General features: G+C 40.7%; 1 long non-coding RNA gene across 2 annotated transcripts; it reads left to right on the top strand.

The window, feature by feature from the left end:
• The first annotated feature begins 761 nt into the window (after nt 1–761).
• Nucleotides 762–5,403, top strand: LOC105915713. 2 transcript variants are annotated; one of them, XR_004932700.1, is made up of 3 exons: nt 762–860; nt 3,138–3,310; nt 4,764–5,403. It is a non-coding gene; the product is annotated as an uncharacterized LOC105915713 (long non-coding RNA). The 2 variants fall into 2 exon arrangements; XR_001165015.3 differs by having other exon boundaries at nt 3,133–3,310; nt 4,764–5,047.
• The last annotated feature ends 10,177 nt before the right edge of the window (nt 5,404–15,580 follow it).

The following is a 15,580-nucleotide window of genomic DNA, read 5'->3' on the forward strand; positions in this document are numbered from 1 at the left end:
ACCAAGACTTTTAACATCTAAAAGAACGCCTATCTCAAAAGCATCACAATGGGTTTCCCAGATTTTTTGGTGTAGAACAAACTTCAAAAACATGCATCCTGTTTCCTCCACTTCACAGTTATGTAATACTTTGGTGTAAATCACCGATATAACACATGAACCTTTGTGGTTTTGATGCGACAAACTGTGAAAGAACCCAAGTGGTTATACACATTTTGAAAGGCACTGTTGTTGATGGAATGTCCTGCAAATGTATTCAGCTCTACAAAACTTGCATAGCAGTTTCGCTACTTTTCTTTCTGAGTATGTATTCTTAAAACAATCTTTTATTTGATTTAATATTTAAATTATTTTATTATATTTTGGGACCTTGCCTGTATTTCTCTAGAGCTTTGGTACTGACTGTTATATAGACATAATACATTAGTAAAAGCAGTATATCCAGGTTACAACTGAACTAACTGTAAAGCTATGCAGGTTGGTCTTTCTTTTTTTTAAGCAGTTGCTTAGGACGTTCCAAAAGTCTTTATCAATATTTTGCAAATCATGGAGGAACTTCTGTTTTCTTACAACTGATGCTTGTTACACTGTTTCCAAACACCAATTAGAAAACAGTGTGGCAAGTGAGATACGTTGCAGAGTTGACACTAAAAGGAAGCCCTTGCAACCACTTCCCTGTGTCACTTTAACAGACAGAAAGGTGATTAAATAGTTTAGAGAGATTTGATTGGCTGGTGCTCTTTGTTGGGTGGATAGTAGGGTTGATAGGATAAATGAGAATAAGTATCTGTTCTTAAAAGCAGGGGATGACACGGATTTCTGGTGACACGGATTCTCTTCATCCACAGAGACGGGTTGAGGTGAGCAACTTCTCTTCACACTGAACCCATATTAAAAAAATAAACAGTTTTATCAAACAGAACCATTTCGGTTTTTAGATATTCTTATTTAGCCAATCAACACCCCTTCCTTTGTTGTATTGCATCTTTATTAATATAAGGAAGATTGCACAAGATACCTGGGCACAAAGAAACAAACACTACAACAAAACAACTAAACTTAGATATTCAGGTGTGACAGGGGCAAAAACACTGAGAGTTACACACTAGATTAATAATGTGAATAAAAAGCTTATCTAAAGTTAAGTTTTTAAGCAAAAGAGAAAGAGCTTATTAGAAAGGAGGGAAAAAGAAAGAAAAAAATGCGCAATGATTAATTGATAATATGGCATATTCAGATGAAAATGCTATGTTCAAGTTAAAAAGAAAAACTATGCACTACGCATGATTGTAGACTATGTGTTGTAGACTATTATCACTTTTTCATTAAAGTGCTTTTAATATGGTCATGAGTATGTGTGGAACGTGCATCAACAGGCCACTAATATTGTGCGGTAATCTGTCACCACCTAGTGGTCAGAGTTAGTAAGTCTAATTTGGCCAATTTTTATACAAAATAATAATAACAATTGAACTTTATTGATCTCACAATAGAGAAATTCACTTCTGCATCTTAACCCATCCCCTTGGGTTACAGTGGGCTGCCACTGTGCGGCGCCTGGGGAGCAATCAGGGGCCAAGGATCTTGCTCAGGGACCCAGAGTGCCATGACCGGGGATCAGACCGTGTACTTACATACTTCGCTGAGAGCAAGCGCACTGCTCTAACGACTCGGCCACAACCCCCATGATGCCTAAATGTATTTCTTGTTGTACAGGTTATATACAAATTAACGCCAAATCAATTTAGAGTAGACGACACTGAAAAAAGTACCAAACATAAGTTAAGGCAATAAGGAGTTAAGAGAGTTTTTGTAAAAAAGTTCTTAACTTGCTGAATTGTGTTCCAAATTAATATTTTATATAACGCCAGGTCTTGATTGTTTTTTTTCAGGTTCCTGAGAGAGAGAGAGAGAGAGAGAGAGAGAGAGAGAGAGAGAGAGAGAGAGAGAGAGAGAGAGAGAGAGAGAGAGAGAGAGAGAGAGAGAGATCACTGTGATAGACCTAGGCAGTCTTTCGTTAGGAAGGAAGATCAAAACTGTTAGGCAGAGATCTGCAACAGCCGTGGGGAGGGTCAGAGTGACGACATGGTCACCAATACCCGTCCATGGGCTCGGAGTGCAAAGGAGGGGTTGCAAAGTTGCAAAATAGATGTGTGACTGTTCCTTGTGACATAGTTGACATGCCCTCCTTTGCTGTGTTGCAACTTTATTAACAGTTTCTTTTATAAAAAATAAAAAAAAGAACTAAAGAAAATCCAAACCAACTAAATGAAGTCTTATAATATCACTGGTTTTGCAAAATTAGTGATATTCTACATTTTTGAATTTACAGGAACCACAACACCCGTAGAAGCCCTAAAATAGGGCAAGTAAATCCAATTAAAATCATTTTACATATTCTGGTTCAAATCTTTACAGATAGTTGACACTGTGCACTTTACATAAAAAGATCCAGGTTCCATCGAAAACCAGTTTTGACTCAAGTTGCAGCAGTCATATTTTGTTTAATCCCAAATCACAGTAACTAATTAAATTCAAGATTAAGGAAATTTACAAGAAAATAAATAATTATTGTAAAACTGTTTAATTGTATCAACCCATTTCAATATGCTGTTCTGTGCAGGCACAAGATGACTGTGGAGACCATGATTACCTTTAAGTTTTACAAGCTAACAATCAGGACAAAATCTTCTTCAAAACCTTATCTGCAGCATTCATGTTTATTTTAAATCTATCAGCGACTTCTTGCTGGAGTCCCTGACATAACAATACACAAAGATTTACAGGTTTAGTGCATTGGTTAGTTTTCGTTCTAAAAAGTAAAACAGTTACTTATTTGTTTTATGTTGCGTTATGTTCAAGACATAGTTTATCAGCCACAAACCACAAAAAACATGATGCATGATTATAAATCGATTTGCATGTAATTTTGTGAAATAAGTATGAATATATGCCATTGATCTCGTGGTTAATTTCCTGAGTTCTTCTGAAGAACACAAGCCGAAACGTGTTGGTTTGCTAATAAAGTCTGCTCCTTATACTTCATGTGTTGCTGAGGTTTTCATCTTACCAGTTCTTGTATTTTCTAGCCAACCAGAAGTAGGTCACTAATTTTCGTTTCTGTCTGTTTAGAAAAGATGGACGTTGTTCTTCTGATTGCCGTCCTTGCTCTGGTTGCTGGAGGGAACCCAGCCCTTGGTCTTGCTCCATGTCAGCGGAGGGCTCACGACAACAATGCGTACAAGAAGTTTGTTTCTAAACATGTTCTGCCGGAGAATTTTGCAACTAACTCAATGACTGCATGGGAAAAGTAAGTTATACTAAGTAAAAGAGATTATTCATCACCCCAATTTGATGGGAGTAGATTATTATACATATCAGACTGAAATGACGGGCTTTTTTTATACTAAAGGGAAATAATGAGGCATGCTACTCACATACCCGAGTAAGAACATATGACAATTTCTTCTTTAACCCATTCTACAGTGTTCTGAATAATTAGTGGGTACAAATTTTAGCTGTCATATTGCCTGCAGCACATCATATTTGTACTGTAAAATACAGACTTGGCTACCCCACTGCTGAATCAGGTTTACTAATAGTTTCCCAGTTTCAATCTAAAAAACTCACACGGAAAGAAAAGCCAATTAGAAGAATTTTATTGATACAATATTTTAAGACTTTGGCGCTCAGACCTCGGCAGGAAACATTCATGCTGAATTATACTTCAATATGCATAAGCAGATGAATAAGAACAGGGATGTTTCCCCCCAGGCCTGAAACTGGTGGTGGAGTGGAGATAGATGAAGTTGGTTCAGTCCATAGACGCTGGTTTGCGAGATGATCTGCATGAGCTGAATTGGTGGGATCCAGTAGACTGGGAGAGCTGGTACCAGTACTTCACTCAGGGACCCAGAAAGATAGATGTCCAACTTGGATAAACACAGGTTTCCATGAACTGTCCATGATGAGCAAGCATGAAGCGACTGTGGAGAGGAAAAACTCCCCTTTGGGAAGAAACCTATGGCAGAACCAGGCTCAACATGGCGGTCCTCTGCCGGACCGATTGAGATGTTAGAGGTAATTTCGTAAGAGTCCAGGAAGAATTATACTCTGATAGGGACGAGGTTAAAGGAGGACCGTAGGAAGCCAGACGGAGCTTGGCTACGATGGTGAAGAAGGGGATGGAGGTGGAATGAATCAGGTCATCAGAGTCCAAATCAGACATTGCGCAGCCACTGCTTGCTTGCTGGGTAGAAGGCTGAGATGTGGATTTGAAGTTCTTTTAAGATGAACCCAGGATGCTGATTGGCTTCGTGGAGGAGCAGTTCAAAGCTGATTGGCTTGCGTCGGAGGCGGATGAGTCTCTGATTGGATGGAGGCAGGCAATAGAGTTTCTTCGATTGAACTTCTAGCATTTTCAGACATGTTATTCTACCATCAACAAATGTACTTTATTGATGTGATCAGGATCTTGGTGTTTGAGGATGTAATTTAAGAATAAACTTAAAGGAAAATTTGAAGCAATCCTAATATTCTGGGTGCACTGGGGAGTTTGAGGAAGGGCTCAGTTTCCACCCTGACCGGCTGCTTTCTGCTTGATAAGAAGGAGTCTGATACATATCAGTTAGGGCTGTAAGAAGTTAAGGTATTTTTAGTTTTTGTACAAAATGATGTTCAGTTTCTTAACTTGTGGAAATTTCTTCCAAACTAAGATAACAAATAACCTCAGGTTGTTGACAGTTTTTTTCTTTTCTTTTCAGTTACCTGAGAGAGAGACGTCTCTGTGACAGACCGAGGCAGTCCTTTGTTAAGAATGAAGACCGGGGAAGTTATGTACAGATCTGCAACGGCCATGGGAAGCGTCAGAGTGGCAACCTGTGCACCAGCACTCGTCCAATTTTCCTGTATGATCTCAGAGTGCAAAGGAGTGGTTGCAGAGTCACTAAAATGAGGAAACGAAATAGATATGTGACTGTTGCTTGTGACAAAGTTGACAACCGCTGCCGCCCTGTTCACTTTGACGGCAGCCAAGGCAGAAGGCCAAGAACAGGTGAAACCTGCAGAGCACGCCCTTCTCTCTAGCTTCCAGAGTTCTGCTAAGCAATGCTTCTCTGTTATATCTCCATACCAAGCTTAGGGTCAACATTTTACCAGCTTTGCTTAAACATTTGTCTTTATTTTGTAAACTACTCTAGAGATACCACATCATCAGTGAAAAGAAAAACCTTGGGTTTACGATTTTTAAAATACCACTCTTAGGAATATTTGTTGATGCATCACAAATAATTTCTTCTGTAAATCATGTGTGTTTTAATTTGAGGTTTAGTACTTGAGAAGTCGGTTTTCTGTCATTCGTGATTGAAGTTCCCATATGTGTAGTGCATCAGGTCACCATGGCAACCAGCTATTCACATTGACAGTAGAAATATCCTTTAAAAGATCAGCCTTTTCTAAAACACAGAGAAATGCTAAGCATGGACTACGTTCTAATTGTTAACTGGCCCATCCCTGACACACATATATGTATGTGATGTGCACCATAGAATCATTAAAATTCAATTAAAAGATCTTTTAAATGTACAGTAAAGGCTTTTCTGCAGCCATGGAAATGTATAAGTGATGTTACATGATTACGTTAAATACTTGAGATGTTTGCAAAGCTCTGCTACAACTGTTTTGTTCTTTGCTTTTATCTAATAAAAATCTGATGAAGTTCACAATCCTGCATTAATTCTCATTTCTGCTGTCATTCACATTTTTTTTATAAGCTCCATAGTAATTCTGATTAATCTTTTTTCCCTCTTAGCTCATGATTTAGATTTTCCTGACAATAAATATCTATAAGGGAGCGCAATCAGAGCAATTACGTAAAGATTTAGAGTATGAACATTGTGGCATTCATCAAGACAAACAAATATGGTGTTTTTGGTTTCCTTGGTCAGTTCCTTATGGATAGGGCATTATCATAGCATATTCTTTAGGTAGGATTTGAACTAATTGGGTGCTTTACCAGAGTCCGACCAAGCTCTCCAGTCACTCTAATAATATATCATGGTCAACAGTGTCAAATGCAGGGCTGGGGTCCAACAGAACTAGCACAGTGGTTCTTCCACAGTCTGTATTTATATGGATGTCATTGAACACTTTGTCGAGGGCAGTCTCAGCCCTGTGATGTGCACGGAAACCAGACTGAAAAACAACAAAGTGGTTGGTCATTTTAAGGAAGCTATTTAACAGTTGAAACAGCTTTTCCAATACGTTTTTCTGTACATATGTCAGTTGTACTTTATTTCTTGACCTGAAAGCCCTCTTCTTCTCCTTTAGCAATGCTATCAAGTCAGGGTTTAACCAGGACTTGCTATTGGAGAAGCACCTTCATAAGGGGCACAGTAGAGTCCACACTAAAGTGGATGTGGTCTGTGAAGTTTTATGTTATTTTATCTATGTCCTCTCTATGAGGATTGCATAGCTCATTCCACACAGTGGAGCTGAAGCAGTCTCTGAGGACTTCTTCGGCCTCCTCAGACTATTTCCTCACGGTGTGTGTTATAACTGGTTCTCTGTGCACCAGAGGTTTGTACACAGGTTGGCGGTAAACCAAGTTGTGGTCTGAGCAGCTCAGGGAAGGGAGAGGTGATGAACTGTATGCCTCTTTGCAATTAACATACAGAATTATTGTGAGAAACTTTAGCAAAAATAAGTGATGTACAAAGGTAAGCCATTAAATGTAATACGGCGTTTCAAATACTAAACAAAACATGTTACCTGTTTAAATAAAGGTTAAATAAAATAATATAATGATGTCAATATTTATTCATAGTAATTTATTTGTGGAGTTTATGAATGGTATACAAAATCTGAATTAATGAACATGTTAGGATTAAACAAATTAAACTAGTTGTGTTGAATAGGCTATGCCTGTGTTTTGACTTAGTGTGTGTCTTACTTTCTCCATTTTAAACAATCATAAATTCCCAGCTGACCAGAGCTTATTTATTTCATATCCTCTCCCTCGCTGCTCCTCCTTTCCTCTCCAGCTCTCTCTTTATGTCTCTATGTTGGTCTGACAGCCAGGAGACGAGAAGGTGTGTGTCCTTATAGTCTGGGAGCTTCCGCGAGACAACCCAACCCAACTGAGCCGCAGACTGCATGTATTTTTTATTTGAAAAAATAAAGCATGATCCGAACTGAGCCTTCAGTTTTGTCCATCGTTTATAGTTTAGCTGGACAGGTCTTCTGGAGCACCAGGACATATCAGGAAATGTCCCAATGGCCAGTCTGTCCCTGAACCCCCCTTCTATTAGCCGATATCAGTTTAGAAATTTCAGCTTCAAGGCCAAAAGCCAACAAATTGTGATACAATAATGAAGCTATAGCTGTAAAAAATAAAGGCGATCTTCGTAGCACAGTAAGTATACCTCTCAACACTATAATTGCATAATTCTCACACTGCTTTTGGTTTTGTGTTTATGGAGAGTGCATATTGCATATTCCTATGTATCATACCATCAACAATTTTATCAGCTTTAATTTGAGCCATGTATAAAACTTGGCTTTAAGAGTGCTACAACCACTTTTTTGACAGATGTGGGCTCATTCTACATTAGAAAAGTATGGTTTTGGTGACAAGACTCAATGCCTAGCAATGGCACCTGTGTGTGTGCATCAATGTCTACAGAGGTGAATAGGGGGGTCCAATCCAGTGATATATATATATATATATATATATATATATATATATATATATATATATATATATATATATATATATATATATATATATATATACATACGACATCACGCAGTTATATATATATATATATATATATAGATAGATAGATAGATAGATAGATAGATAGATAGATAGATAGATAGATAGATAGATAGATAGATAGATAGATAGATAGATATAGATATATAGATATATATATAGATATATAGATATAGAACGACTGTTCAGGGATATTATACGACTGCGTGATGTCGTATGTGGACAAGGCAGAGAGCCATCTGTGCCCCACAGCACTGAGCTTGACAGTCGATAGCACGCATGTGAGCGGGTTGTTGTCCGTATGTACGGTGAATCTGACTCCATAGGAATAATCATGGAATTTATCCACAACAGCCCACTTAAAGGCCAGGAACTCCAGTTGGTGAACTGGGGAGATCTTCTCAGATAGTTTTAGCTTCTGGCTGGCGAAGGCAACTGGTCTCAGACCCTCACTGTGTTCTTGACAAGACAGTGCCAAGTCCTTTCAAACTGGCGTCCACATGCAGGATGTATGGCTTGTTGGGATACGCAAAAGCCAACACAGGTGCATGGGTAAGGCAATGGATAATCTTGCAGAAAGCCTCAGTGCAGGACTGGTCCCATCGCTCACCAAAAGGCTCAGACTCTTTGAGATAAGTCTTTGTGTTGTCTTTCTCAGGCTTTTTTCCTTTCTGGGTTGGAGCATAGCCTTTTGTCAGTTCAGACAATGGCCTTCAGGTGCGTAGGCTGTGGCCAAGAACCACCTGCTTCCAGTCATTGAATACAACACATAATCAATACAAGGTGTTGTGTACTGATCAGGAATTGTTCGGCTGTTCCACAATCGGTAATCAATACACATTCTCACGGAACCATTCTTTTTGCGAACAATCACGATTGGGGAGGCATAGAGGCTACACGACTCCTTAATGATGCCCGCACGCAACAGTTCTTGGAGGTGCTTTCTCACGTCTTCCAGGTCAGCTGGAGCCAGGGGTCGAGAGCGCTCTCTGAACGGCTGTGGATCTGACATCCGGATTGTATGTTCTACTCCCTTTGCCAATCCAACATCCAATTCGTGCAGCAATAACACCTGAGACCTTGTGGATAGCTTCTGACGGAGTCTCTGTTTTCACTCCTCCGAAACTGGTGAGTCTCCAAAGTTGATCAGGTTCGGATCAAACTGGGTGTTAGCTGCCTTAGATGGAGAGAGGTGAGTAACTGCATCTGTCAGATACATATGCCCGATAACTGTTCCCACTGGTATGATTGTCTCTGTCAAGGACTCATTTTGGACCAGGATTCTAAAATGGCTGACATTCACGTCTTCGCTGGGCACCACCATGGGTTGAAATAGTACACCAGCAGGTGGTGGAGTTAAAGGAGACGAGTCAACCATCACAATTTCTTTGTCGACATGGTGTGTGTACTCGACTTTGCAGACTGCACTACAATCACCACCAGGGGGCAGAGTCAGTGGACCAGGGCCTTGCCATAACACACGGGAAATATTATCCTTCTCTTTCAGACCGGTGTCTGTGTTAGTCGATGTTAGATTATTGTCTCTGTAACACCGTATTCCCAGTTTCTGGGTGATGTCAATGCCACTGTCTTTACATTGCTGCACTAGACGTCGGATGTGACTTGTATTGGTCCCTACAATGACAGGAGTCTAATCTGCAGTTCGGGGCTGGGGGCAGATAAGAGCGAGGATTGTCATAGTCTGGTCGGTCCCTGCAACTTTTGCTGGATATTCAACATCGACCACTACGTACCCACAGTAGGGATAACTGCCCTCAGATTCACTTAGTCCCCACAGGGCTAAACCAGACACGGAGCGTATTAGGACATCAGACAGGTAAGACTGATACCAATACTCAAAAATAAAGGTGACCTAAGAGCCACTATCAAACAAGGCATCACAGCAATGACCATTTACTTTCACCGGTACGATGCTGGGTGGGCCAATTAGGCCTTCAGAAATGCCAGCTGGCTCAGATGAGGTAACAGCACTTTTTTTGACCCCACAGTTCACTTCACTGGCGGGAGAAACACCAGACTGCTGTTGGCCTTTTGTCACCTTTAAAGCATGGATTAGCTTTCTGATAACCTTGGTTTGATCTTCAGGGTTGTGACACTTGGTGGCAAAATGTCCGCTCTCACCACACCTGTAGCAGAAATTCTGCTCTGACTTTTTTGGTGTTCCTTTGGGTGTGTGGGAGACCTGTTTAGAAGCTTCTAAGGTTGAAACCGCCACATGTTGCTCAGACATCTTGTTTTCTGCTTTAGACGTTTCAGTTGTTTTTTCAAGGCAGCCAGTTCGGCGTCTTGCCGGTTCTCGGGACCAGGCGGTGCAATGATGGTGTAACCTCCCTATAATCCTCTTTGACTGGAGTGTATTGGGTCACCACTGATGCAACGATGAACTTTAGTTCTTTTATTTCCGCCTTTAAGCTCTTGATCTCAGCCTGCCTTGTATCCACTTCAGGATTAGCATGTACTTTTTGTACTGAGGCACTGAGCTTCTTTCTAGAACTTTCATACTCTTCCTCAGCACGGATCTCATTCAAAAGCTGTAGAAAGTTTGGGGGTGCAGTCTTCCTTTCTCTCAAGCGCAGCTGGATCAACATCAGGTCTGAAGTGATAGCACCTCTTTGCAGTGGTTCCAGTCGGGCTCGATCCGTGCAGCTTGCAGAAAGACCACCTCATTGAATCACCTTCTCTAGATACCTCTCCAGATGTCGAAGAAAATCGGATAATTTCTCTCCTTTTTGCTGTTGCATCAATCGGAAAGCAAAGTAGAGATCATCGCCGGACTCAGCACTTCCAAAAGCCCTTTCAAGGGCTTCCAAGCATTCTTTTACGCTGGCGTTAGGGTTGGCATGCCGTATTGCTTTCACAATTTCTAGTGCAGGCCCCTTTAAACTTCCAATAAGTCTGCGTCTTTTTTCTCGGTCAGAGCATTCAGTCTCCTCCACCATAAGCCATGCTTGCTCTAGCCAATGATCAAATGGTTCATCACCTGGTGGCGTTGGTAAGGTTCCTGAGAATATGCGTAGTCGGCCGTAGCTCCCACCATCAGCTGGTTTGCTTGTCTTGTCCAAAAAATCTCCAACAGCACGAAAGATAGATTCAGAGGAGCTAGTGGGCTGGTGTGTACTGGGGAATAAGCTTTTGAGGTCCTCCATTGTTTTCCCTTCAGTCTGCAGCAACCCTTGCAGTTTACTATTAAACTCTTCAGCAGCTGCCTGTGCATTTCCAATGATGATAACAGGCCACGCCTCTCCACCATCAATCACCACAACTTCAGGAGGAACTCTCTCCTCATTCACAGTCTCTTTACACTCGCACAAAACCATCCGTCTGTTTAGTCTGGCACGGAAGTTTCTCCCACGGACACGCACCCGTCCCAAAGACTTGATAGTTCCCAGTGTTTCTTCTACTTCACTGATCCTTACATCTTTTGGGATGATGGTCATAAGCGAATGAGTCTGATCCAAACCCTCACCACGGCGCCAGCGTTTTAACTCTTACACTAGTTCTGATTTGTCCATGTTTATGCTGTTTGTAAATAGCTTAGCACTTTAATTAGTTACTTTAACTCAGTAACGTTTTAAATTAACCTCTTTTTTTTTCCTTCTGAGCAACCCAAAACAATCCCAGCGGTGCCTCCATTTTATGTAGCGCTCCCCTCAGTTACCATAAAGATGAGGGCAGTGCATTTGGGTTCTTTTAAAATATCACTTGTGCTTAACCCTGATGTACTCAGCTTTAATTGTAGTTTTGGATCTCTCTTTTAACCTTATTGATGTGCCTATTTTATCTTACCTGTGACATTTCAGTTAGCTCAGAAAACCAATAAACAAGTCAAACCCAGAATCAGATGAATTCCTCTGTTAAGGTAAGAATAAAATACATCACAAGATTTCTAGAAACTCTGTATTCAACTATTTATATGAAAATTTGAATGATCAAAACAATAACAAATTAAATGAAAATACCAGTGTTCTTTTTCTTTCAATTAACAATCTTCAGAATAAATTGCCTCTCTTTTCTTCAGGCAAACACTATACCACACGTACACATAAATAACAAAAACATGCAATTTGTGGGCCCACACACCTTATTATTAAAGCCGGCAATCTTATTAGTTTTACTTTTTAAAACCTAAATGGGTACCCTTTAGAGCTCGGTGCAGGCCTAATTGTAGCTGGAGTTTGATGACCTCAAAACCCCAAGGCGAATGGCAGTGGAAGAAGTGAGTTAAAGAGGAAAATCCGTCTGGAGGATATGAAGGCTCGTCACTGCCGAAGTCGCGTCGCTTGCTCTCCGTCTGCAGCTCTCCGTCTGCAGCTCCCCCTCCGTTCCCACCGTCTGAGCGGGCTGTTAGCTTAACAAAGCCACGGCAACACACTAGCACCTCAGTTAGCTGCTAGCTCCTCATTTACCTCTCAGCTCAGGTTGAGTAGTCCACCCAAACAAACTGGAAAGGTACCATTAAGTCCTCTGGAGAGTCCAGGTAGTACTCCTCCACGACTTTGGTCACAAAACTGCTTAACAGTCTCTTTTTGATACTGTTCGCCAGCTTTTTCGTTTCTCTCTTTTTTCTTCGTCTTTTCTCCCTCTCCCTCGCCTCTCTCCCTCTCTGCTGTCCCGCCGTAGCCACACCCCCACCCATTTCTATTAACCTCCTAAATGCTGGTTCATACAAATTTACACAAATACATCTCTCAGACAAATAATAACATAATATATACATTTAAACTGCTTTTATAATGTTTTTAACATTTCAACACATTTCAACCTTCTTACTCAGACTATTTTTCTATTTGAATAAAATAGTACCGTTTAACATTTTTAACCGGGTTACACTAAACCACAGAGAAGTGCTAACCATGCATTTTTTCTTATTATTAGTTGGCACATCCCTGAAACACATTTATGTATTTGATTTGCACCATATAATCATGATTCAAAAATATTTTATAATTTTAAAGTGGTTTCTCTGCATCCAAAAAAGTATGTTAAATAAGTTGTTGTTTAAATTATTCTTTTGCTTAAAATGTTTGCAAAGCTATGGCATAATTGCTTCAGAATCAGAATCAAGTTTCTTGCCAAGTAGGTTTGCACTTACAAGGAATTTGACTTGGTGTTGATGGTGCAGACAAAATAGATATATGTACAGAATCTATAGCTATGCTGGCTGATCATTTTTAAATTGGAAGCATATATAGTAAAGCAAATTGGCCCAATAACTGAACCTCATGGTACTCCATAAGTGACCCTGGACTCTGAAGACGATTTAATACACATGAACATAGTGGAATCAGCCAGATGAATAAGATTTAAACCAGTCTAATGCTTTTCCCTAGAGTATGTTCTAGTCTTTCTAGGAGAATATTGTGTGTCAAATGCAGCACCGAGATCCAATAGGCCTAAAACCTCCAGCCATAAGACACAAGTCCATTATCTGAGGCCATGACAATATTATTAATGACTTTCACCAGAGCGGTTTTGGTACTATAATGAGCTCTGAAGCCTGACTGAAACTCTTTAAACAGGTCAATATGGTGTAAATGTTCACATACTTGATTAGCAACTCTTCATAGGAGCTATATATGACTTGCCGTTCTGTTTCGCCAACATCCTTGGGGGGCAGATCACCTGAGCTACTGCCTGCTGATGGTGGTCAGAGGATTCAGTGGCGTCGATGTATGGCACCCACGCTTATGTCAGTCTGCCCCAAGGCAGCTGTGGCTATTAACATAGCTCATCTCTATCAGGGTGTGAATGTATGAGTGAGTGGGTGAATGACTAATTGTAATGTAAAACGCCTTTGGTGCTGTCGGAGTTGATAAAACCCTATTCACCCTATTCAGCCCCACCTACTTTTTTAACATCAGCACTTCCGTTTTGTCTTAGCACTTCTAGTGAGCCGTCAATCCGCTATTGTCTGTATCAAAAAATGACATGAAAAGAAACCAATACATCATCAAAAAGCTCCAAGGGAACTTGTCTGCCTCATCAAAGGGTTCTCAGCTCTCTCAAATACCTTACGCATTGCCCTGACTTCACACACATTGCATTCCTCACGCAGAAAAATAAAGCCCATAAGGAATGGGCTGCAAATGATCCATTCACAACACTGTTCATTCAGAGCGCAGTTAAATCAAAATGATTTGAGATCTAAATCTGCCTGCACTATCATTAATAATGGCCTAACCTTTGTACAACACACTAAATGGCAAATATTGCATGCTTTGTATGCAGTCAGAATATTGATCTGGAAAGTCCCAGCTTTCTAAGATACAGTCTCTTCAGGGGAAACCAGATAAAATGTTCACAAGTGAGCAACTTGGTCAAACACAGCAGTTCAACACCCTTTTTTGGAAAGTTTGGATGTAGGGAAAGTGATAAAACTATTAAGCAACATGGAGTTTCTAGAAATAATACAATAAGGCAAAAACAAGACAGCATCAACACACAATCTAACAAAATATATACTGCAGGATAGAAGAATGTGAACTTTTGCTTCATAATTGATAAATGGCTTTCAGTGGTTTTGTACACCAACCCTGGGTCTTTCTGCATGGAGTTTGCATGTTCTCCCTGTGCATACGTGGGTTCTCTCCGGGTACTTCGGCTTCCTCCCACAGTCCAAAACCATGACTGTTAGGTTAATTGGCCTCTCTAAATTGTCCTTAGGTGTGAGTGTGTGTGTGAATGGCTGTTTGTCCTGTTTGTCTCTGTGTTTCCCTGCGACAGACTGGTGACCTGTCCAGGGTGTACCCAGCTTCTCGCCCAGTGAATGCTGGAGATAGGCACCAGCACCCCTCGCGACCCCATGAGGAACCAAGCGGGTTAGAAAATGGATGGATGGATGGTTTTGTACAGTATGGCTGCATAAGGTATCATGAAAACATTTTAATTTTTTTTCATTTATCTCAGAACATGAAACACACACCTTGCATAAAATCCCTATCCAAAGTAAAATAGTTCTGACTGTCATTAGGTACAGAGATGAGATCCTCAGACCCATTGTGAGGCCATATGCTGGTGCGGATGGCCCTGGGTTCCTCCTAATGCAAAACAATGCTAGACATACTGTGGCTGGAGTGTCAGCAGTTCCTGCAAGACAAAGGCATTGATGCTATGGACTGGGCCGCCTGTTCCCCAGACCTGATCTGGAACATCATGTCTCGCTCCAGACTGTCCAGGAGTTGGTGGATGTGTTAGTCCAGGTCTGGGAGGAGATCCCTCAGGAGACCATCCTCCACCTCATCAGGAGCTGCCCAGGTCATACAGGCACGTGGAGGCCACACACGCTACTGAGCCTCATTTTGACTTGTTTCAAGGACATTACATTAAAGTTGGATCCATGTGTAGTGAGTTTTTTTTTAATCGTGTGATTTCCATTGATAATTTTTGTGTGATTCTGTTGTCAGCACAATCAACTATGTAAAGAACAAAGTATTTAAAAATAGTATTTCATTCATTCAGATCTAGGATGTGTAATTTTAGGGTTCCCTTTAGTTTTTGAGCAGGATATTTACTAGTACAGCTGAAGGTTAAGATGCCCATTGGTTTATCTCCCACATCTTATAACATAAAGCAACACATGAATATTTGGCTTCCTGTTTGTCCGTCCAACAATTGTTGTGATACTTAGCTCTTTCGTTTTTTCTAAAAAAGTGTGCACAAACACTGACCTCAAAAGCTGTTTCATTCCTGCAAAATCCCTGATAAGCAAACAGACCCTTTTCAATGTGTTTTCCTGTAGTTAAACATTAACCAGGTATCTTGAAACCACATGACAAGCAGGACGCA

This window comes from Fundulus heteroclitus, chromosome 14 (assembly GCF_011125445.2).
Source record: "Fundulus heteroclitus isolate FHET01 chromosome 14, MU-UCD_Fhet_4.1, whole genome shotgun sequence".
NCBI lineage: Eukaryota > Metazoa > Chordata > Actinopteri > Cyprinodontiformes > Fundulidae > Fundulus > Fundulus heteroclitus.